The sequence below is a fragment of the Bos indicus x Bos taurus genome, chromosome 3 (genome assembly GCF_003369695.1).
Source record: "Bos indicus x Bos taurus breed Angus x Brahman F1 hybrid chromosome 3, Bos_hybrid_MaternalHap_v2.0, whole genome shotgun sequence".
NCBI classification, from domain to species: domain Eukaryota; kingdom Metazoa; phylum Chordata; class Mammalia; order Artiodactyla; family Bovidae; genus Bos; species Bos indicus x Bos taurus.
In genome coordinates this window covers 17513986-17522765 of record NC_040078.1, presented here as the reverse complement: position 1 = coordinate 17522765, position 8780 = coordinate 17513986, and the positions used below count along the sequence as shown (strand labels likewise).

At 40.9% G+C, this 8780-nt stretch overlaps 1 long non-coding RNA gene across 1 annotated transcript; it reads right to left on the bottom strand.

Moving 5' to 3' along the window:
• Positions 1-1444: 1444 nt before the first annotated feature.
• Positions 1445-2583, bottom strand: LOC113890438. Its single transcript, XR_003510492.1, has 2 exons — positions 2542-2583; positions 1445-1979 (listed from the first exon to the last, which is right to left on the bottom strand). It is a non-coding gene; the product is annotated as an uncharacterized LOC113890438 (long non-coding RNA).
• Positions 2584-8780: the final 6197 nt, after the last annotated feature.

Here is an 8780-nt window from a genome sequence, read left to right as displayed (position 1 = left end):
TAAGCAGCAGAACCATGGGGTGAACTCAGGAAGGCTGGCTATAGGATCTGTGATATCTGAAACATAATTGTGGTCACTTCTAGTGGAGAAGGTATGAGATGCAATTTATTTAGCAAACTTGGGTCTTTTGAAGGGTTGGTAATGTTTTTTTCTTATCTTCATGTTTCTTGAAAATAAAGAGATCAATCTATAATTATCCACTTCATACAGCAAAGCTTTATGGACTTTCAGAATGTGTTGATCATGTTCTCCTAAAATCAAACAAAATTTTATTTTTGGTTTTCTTTTTTCTTGTTTTTCTTCAAGACAAAATTGGGGAGGGAATCATGTCAATAATATTAGGCCAGAGCCCTGTTCAAGAGTACAAAGTCAACCCTCCTAAAAATAAAATCACTTCTTCTTAGTGTTGGAAGCACAACAACAGTAAAATTCTCTATGTATTTTTTACCTATAAGGTGATGGAAATTAATGGAGTCAACTTCCCTCTAATATAAGAATATTGTTAATAATAGACCTGCTTTTCATACAGTCACTCTCATGAAATACATTATGTTTTGTCAAAGAATTAATATATTCCTCAGCCCTTTTAACCATTTTCAAAAAAATGTCTTCAAAAGATCATATGTACTTTCAGTTAAAAAAAAACAGACGTGATAGTAGAGAATTACATAGAAAGTTGAGACTCTGAACTTCAGCATAGTATGACTAGAAAACTGTGAATAAATTATCAAAATGTTTGATACATCTTTCAGATCCAATGTCTTCAACCCCATTTGGAGACATTGTCTCTCTGATGACTGTTCTCCCTGCAGTTACTCTGCCCTGCCTCAGCACTCACCATCTCCTCTCACAGGTACATGTACACCAGATACTCAAGGCTCACTCATCTCTTCACACAGGTCTTTGCCCTAAAAGCCACTTTGGAAGAGCTTTTCTACACAGTTGTCTCTAACATTCCCCCTGCATCACTATTATTTGCCTTGTATGTGCACGTGTGTGAGTGTGTGTGTGCTTGTACAAAATCCCTTCAAGAGTTTTGATGGAAAAAGGACTTTTGGCAGCATCCTCATGTCCCTAGCACATAAGAGACTGCTTGGCATGTGTTAATAATGGGGAAACATTTGTGAATAAATTAATTTCTATGAGTACACGGAGTTGAATAGATTCTTGCCTACTGGTTTTACAATTAAGGAACCTGAGACTGAGAGGATTCAATTCTTTTCAGGGTCTTCAAGGTAGACAAAGATAGAAACAAGTCAGAAGCCAATGAAGGAATTCTTTGATGGATCCAGTCCAAAAGACATATTTCAGACAAAGCTGAACTCAATGATGGAAAGTCTAATTCTGATAATCCAAAGGGAATGAAAAGGAGCACTCAGAACAATACTTGTAGTTGACAGAAGAGATGAAATACACTATATGCAAAAAGAAAGAAAGAAATACATAATGGGCTATGAATATGCTTTATTGGAGAAGCAAAAGAATAGACCCACTAATTGCTCATGGGGTAGAGATCACAATGAGGATACAGACAGGCACATGACACAGAGAGTACAAGCGATAATCCTGCTGCTCTTCTTCCACCAACGTCGTGTCAACTTCAGGAAGCAAGCCTTTTCTCTGTGCTGTCAGTTGAGGAGGGAGATTAAGGAAGATGGAATCTGTCACCATGGCTGATGGGAGGACAGTGGAAGAGCCTGGACCTTGTTTCTTTGTCCAGATGAAATCTGGTGCTGTTACTTCCACTTGGGTGGACACTTCTGCTCACATGGTGGGCATGGTGGCCCAGGAGGGCATTTCTTCTGGCCCAGTGGAGGTGGGCATGGATGGGGTGGGCAAGGCTCATGGCACTTGGGTGGGCATAATTTTGGAGGTGGATGGCAGGGCTCCTTGCACTGATGCTGATGCGGATGCGGATGCGGATGCGGATGCGGATGCGGATGCGGATGGTGAGACATCCTTCCTGGGTCTCAAGGAATCTGAAATACAAACAGACAGCATTGTTCTTAACAGAAAGTCCTATTCTTCCATTATTAGGGAGCCCTCTTCTACCACTTTCCAAAGAAAAAATTACTTACACAAGTGCTGTGTGAATACAAGCACACTCTGAAGAAGAATAATCAGGATGTGAAACTTGTAGCCTCTTTCAAAACACATCTCTACTAATTTCTCCCTTGAGGTTCTGGTTGCTGGTCTAACTGACTTGACTGTTGGCTTCCAAGGAGAAACGCAAAGGCCCACATGCAGCATTCAGTGGGACTGCAGGCTGAGAAGGCTTCATTTGCAATGAATGCAGGGTGCACTGAAACACGGCATCTCATCTCCCTGACTCTCCCTAGGTTAAGATTGTGCTGCTGACTCCATTCCTCTCGTCTCATTTAAGAGCATAAAGACGTCAAGAAGAAGTACTGAAAACTACCCCTAAATTCTCATTATCTTCTTATTCCCATAGAGAGCACTAATTTGTTAAAATACAGCCACTTCTACCCTAAGATTATACCCTACCACACGACTGCTAAAAACATCTAAAATTGTACTCACCTGAGCCTCCAAAGAAGACCTATGAGTGAGTTACACGAAGATAGCAGTATGGTGGTAGAGACTCCTTTTATAAGGACCAGGCAGCTCCACCCAGAGGGAATATCCCAGATCTGGCATGATGCACTTGTTTCCCACCCCAAATACCATGTGCTTGCAATCTCAAAAATAAATTGTCACACTCACGCTGATATCACAAAGCTCCATTGCCATGGACTTCCTCACCCTTCATTGAGGCAGTGCAGAGTGAGTCACTCAATACATTGTCTCAAAGCCCCAGTGCCAGTATCATGCACCAGTTAGGAAATGCATCAGTTAGAAAATATGAGGAATTTTTTAACAATGGTACTGCTCCTCCATGGATAAGATTGTGCTTACCACATTCCCCAGCTCCCTACGCATCTGGTATGGAAAACTTACTACCCCATTCCATTTCACCTTCAACACCCAGCTTTGTCTCCCTCAATGGTCATGACTAGGGTTTGCTAAATGCACATATCATAACCCCCACGCACAATTTTTCTAAATTCCCCTTATACCACATTCTACTGATCTCTGGGCTTTTCTTGACAATTAAATGACTTAACCATGGCCACAAAGTCTATCATGATTTTCCAGTACTAACAGTCTCATTTCAGCTCTGTTTTCACATGGCTCCATAATGGACTTGAACAGGACAACATGATCCCTCAGGTTTCTTAGCCATAAGCTCATAGACTGGGGCCACTTCATGAAACTCTAGTTTTGCTGCCCCTTGACCATGAGTCATTTGTAGTCTCGTGTTGTTTGATGCTGTGCAGTTGCTCATCGGGTCCATCTCTTTGCGACCCCATGGACCGCAGCACGCCAGACTTCCTTGTCCTTCAGTATCTCCCAGAGTTTGCTCAAACTCATGTCCATTGACTCAGTGATGGTTGGATGTTTTCATCCAACTACTTCATCCTCTGTCGTCCCCTTCTCCTCCTGCCTTCAATATTTCCCAACATCAACGTCTTTTCCAAGGAGTTGGCTCTTCACATCAGGAGGCCAAAATACTGGAGCTTCAGCTTCAATATCAGTCCTTCCAATGAATATTCAGAGTTGATTTCCTTTAGGATTGACTGGTTTGCTCTCCTTGGTGTCCAAGGGGCTCTCATGTGTCTTCTCCAGCACCACAGTTCAAAAGCCTCAGTTCTTCAGTGCTCAGCCTTCTTTATGGTCCAACTCTGACATCCATACATGACCACTGGAAAAACCAGAACTTTGAGTATAGGGACCTTTGTCAGCAAAGTGATGTCTCTGCTTTTTGATACACTGTCTAGGTTTGGTATAGTTTTCTTCCCATGAGCAAGCATCTTTAAATTTCATGACTGCAGTCTCAGTCCTCAGTGATTTTGGAGCTCAAGAATATAAAGTCTTTCACTGTGTTCATTTTGCCCCCCATCTATTTCCCATGAAGTGATGCGATCAAATGCTATGATCTTAGGTTTTTGAGTGTGGAGTTTGAAGCCAACTTTTTCACTCTCCTCTTTCACTTTCATCAAGCGGATCTTTAGTTCATCTTTGCTTTCTGTCCTAAGGGTGACGTCATCTTCATACTTGAGGTTATTGATATTTCTCCGGCAATCTTGATTCCAATTTGTGCTTCATCCAGCCCAGAATTTTACATGATGTACTCTGTATATAAGTTAAATAAGCGGAGTGACAATATACTGCCTTTACTTACTCCTTTCCCTATTTTAAACCAGTTCATTTTTCCATGTCTGGTTCTTACTGTTCCTTGTTGGTCTGCTGCTTCTCAGTCTGCTCCAAACCCAAATTCCTCTCATCTCATTATCTTCAAAATTGTCTCAATATCTGGACTGTTCCACTTAGAAGTTTTTCCATTCAGTTCAGTTCAGTTCAGTTCAGTCACTCAGTCGTGTATGACTCTTTGCTACCCCATGAATTGCAGCACGCCAGGCCTCCCTGTCCATCACCAACACCCGGAGTTCACCCAAACTCATGTGCATTGAGTCGGTGATGCCATCCAGACATCTCATCCTCCGTTGAACTGAACTGATAGCCAAGGTACTCAAGTTTTCCCCTGAAAGGCATAGTAAATATTATCTGAAGTGTTACTGTCGGTCAACAAATTACACTAATAAATTATCAATGAGTTCTATGTCACCCCTATTTTATTCATTTAAGAAAAAATACCCATGGATTGAATGGCTGAATTGATTCATGGAGGTTCATCCCCTGAGTGTACTAAGAATGTCTGAAAACACACTAAGTGTCACTTAAAATAAAGGACCTGATCGAGTCAATTGAATTAAGTGCTGTAGGGGAAAGAAGTGCAAGATATTTAGGGAGTATTAGTGGGAAAGCTTCTAAATGCATATAGCCCAGACACTGAGTTCATTTTGAAGATAATGAGAGGAGAGGAATTTGGGTTTCTAGTAGACCATAAATGACTCAGATGATGGGTCTGCAGAGTTCAGATCAGTGCATAAACCTGCAAAAGTAGAGCTTCAAGAAGGGATCAGAGCTTGTGATTTATGTTCTAAGAAACTGAGGGATCACGTTGTCCTGTTCAAGTCCGTGTATGGAGCCATGTGAAAGCACATCTGACATGAGACTGCTTGCACTAAAAAATCAAGGTACATTTTGTGGCCAGGTTTAAGTCACTTAAATGTCAAGAGTAGTATATGGTACAAGGCGAGTTTAGAAAAGCTGGAGGTAGGAGTTAAAATACGTGCAGTTAGGAAACTCTGGTCTCTGTCATCAATGGAAAAAAAGCTGGGTGCTGACACAAGAAATGGAATGGGGTAGTAAGTTTTGTGTACCAATGCTTGGGGAGCTGGCAAGAGGGGGAAGCAACATTTCTAACTATAGAAGAATAGCACCATTCTCAAACATTCCTCATATTTCCTATGGAGCATGACACAGGTAGAGGAAGTATGAGACAAAGTCTAAATGAATCACTCTGTAATTCCTCACTGAAGGGTGAGCAAGTCCACGGACAAGGGAACTGTGTGGTATCAGTATGACTGGGGCATTGATTTTTGAGATTGCAAGCACGTGGAATTTGGGGTGGGAAACAAGTGCATCATGCCAGTCCTGGGGTATCCCCCCTGGGTGGAGCTGCCTGGTCCTTATAAAAAGAATCTCCATCACAGTGCTGTCATTGTCGTGACGATCATAGGTCTTCTTTGGAGCCTCTGGTGAGCACAACTCTTAAGAGATCTTGATGGAACTTGGGTGTTGGGATTAATCCAGGGGTAGAAGTGGCTTTAATTGAAGCAATTAGAGCTCTGTATGGGGAAAAGAAGATAATGAGGATTTAGGGGTAAATTTTTGGTATTTGGTCATGTATGCGATCTTAAATGTGAGGAGATAATGGAGTCAGAGGCACAGTCTTAACCTGAGAGACAGTAAGATACTGTGCTACAGCACAGCACACATTAGTTCCAAATGCACACTTCTCATATCCAGTTCTCCTCAGAAGCCCACAGTCAGGTCCGCTTGGCCATCAACCAAGACCTCATGGGAGAAATAAGTAGAGATTTGTTTGGGGATTGGCTACAAGTTTATTATCCAGCTTATACTTCAGAGTATGTTTGTATTCATACAACACCTTGTAGGTAATTTTGTTTGAGAAAGTGGTAGAAGCAAAGGCTAATCAGAAAAGACTGAAGATCTGAGGGCAAGAAATACTAAAAATGAAGGGTGAAGTAGCTCTGAAAAAACATAAAGTCTGCATTAGGAATCCAGAAGAGTCCTTAGTGATGGGAGGGTTGTTGGCACAGCTAAATGTTCTACCAATCAGACTCATAGGTATTAAGAAAGTTGTCTGTTTGTATTTCAGATTCCTTGAGACCCAGGAAGGATGTCTCACCACCAGCATCCTCATCCCCATCGGCATCAGCATCAGCATCAGCATCACCATCAGTGCAAGGAGCCCTGCCATCCACCTCCAAAAGTGTGCCCACCCAAGTGCCATGAGCCTTGCCCACCTCATCCATGCCCACCTCTACTGAGCCAGAAGAAATGCCCTCCAGGACCACCATGCCCACCATGTGAGCACAAGTGTCCACCCAAGTGGAAGTAACAGCACCAGATTACATCTGGACCAAGAAACAAGATCCTGGCTCTTCCATTTCCTCCCTTCAGCCATGGTGACAGACTGCATCTTCCTTAATCTCCCTCCTCAACCGACAGCAGACAGAGGAAAGGCTTGCTGCCTGAAGCTGACACCACGTTGTTGGAAGAAGAGCAGCAGGATCATCGATTGTACTCTCTGTGCCATGTGCCCATCTGTAATCCCTATTGTGATCCCTACCCCATGAGCAATTAGTGGGTCTATTCCTTTGCTTCTCCAATAAAGCATATTCATAGTCCATTATGTATTTTTCTTTCTTTTTTTTTTTTTTTTTTGCATATAGTGTATTTCATCACTTCTGTCAGCTACATGTATTCTTCTGAGCATTCCTTTTCCTTCCCTTTGGATTATCAGAATTAGACTTTTCCATCATTGAGTTCAGCTTTGTCTGAAATATGTCTTTTGCACTGGATCCATCAAAGAATTCCTTCATTGGTTTCTGACTTGTTTCTATCTTTGTCTACTTTGAAGACCCTGAAAAGAACTGAATTCTCTCAGTCTCAGGTTCCTTATTTGTAAAACCAGTAGGCAAGAATCTATTCAACTCCGTGTACTCATAGAAATTAATTTATTCACAAATGTTTCCCCATTATTAACATATGCCAAGCAGTCTCTTATGTGCTAGGGACATGAGGATGCTGCCCAAAGTCCTTTTTCCATCAAAACTTTTGCAGGGATTTTGCACACACACACAAGTGCACAAACAAGGCAAATTATAATGATGCAGGGGGAATGTTAGAGACAACTGTGTAGAAAAGCTCTTCCAAAGTGGCTTTTAGGGCAAAGAATTGAGTGAAGAGATGAGTGAGCCTTGAGTATCTGGTGTACACATAACTGTGAGAGGAGATGGTGAGTGCTGAGGCAGGGCAGAGTAACTACAGGGAGAACAGTCATCAGAGAGACAATGTCTCCAAATGGGGCTGAAGGCATTGGATCTGAAAGATGTATCAAAGATTTTAATAATTAATTCACAGTTTTCTAGCCATACTATGCTGAATTTCAGAGTCTCAACTTTCTATGTAATTCTCTACTATCACATCTGTTTTCTTTTAACTGAAAGTACATATGATCTTTTGAAGACTTTTTTTCTTAATGGTTAAAAGGGCTGAGGAATATATTAATTCTTTGGCAAAAATAATGTATTTCACGAGAGTGACTATATGAAAAGCAGGTCTATTATTAAGTATGTTCTCATATTAGAGGGAAGTTGACTCCATTAATTTCCACCACCTTATAGGTAAAAAATGCGTAAAGAATTTTACTGTTGTTGTGCTTCCAACACTAAGAAGAAGTGATTTTATTTTTAGGAGGGTTGACTTTGTACTCTTGAACAGGGCTCTGGCCTAATATTATTGACATGATTCCCTCCCCAATTTTGTCTTGAAGAAAAACAAGAAAAAAGAAACCAAAAATAAAATTTTGTATGATTTTAGGAGAACATGATCAACATAATCAGAAAGTTCATAAACCTTTGCTATATGAATGGGTAATTATAGATTGATCTCTTTATTGTCAAGAAACACGAAGATAAGAAAAAAACATTACCAACCCTTCAAAAGACCCACGTTTCCTAAATAAATTGCATCTCATACCTTCTCCACTAGAAATGACCACAATCATTTTTCTGAGATCACAGATCCTATAGCCAGCCTTCCTGAGTTCACTTCATGGTTCCTCTAAGTAACAACTGGTAATTATCTTGGGTAATTTGCTTAAGGTCTCTGTGTCTCATTTTAAGGTCTCATTTTCTTCACTTTAAAAGTGGGAATAATAATAGTACTCATTTTATAGGTTAGTTGTGAGCCTCACATTTATACGTATATATAAAGCATTTAGAACTGTGTCAGCACACACAAAGCACAATGAGGATCAGATGTTACCGTGAGTACATCAGAACTGCTCAGCCCATGAGCATACTTTGTCAGTGTGGTTACTTTTTAATCTATGAATTTAATGCCTTGGCCCCTATGCCACTTAAAGAAGCAATACTTTTCTCCTTACAGTTGTGATAATCTTATAGTTTGCAGCATATTTAGCCTATATCTTTCCTGTATTAGATTTTTGCTTTATCATGTTAAGTTGTCTGCTCTTCCCACTGCTCGCCCTCCTCTTCTTCTGT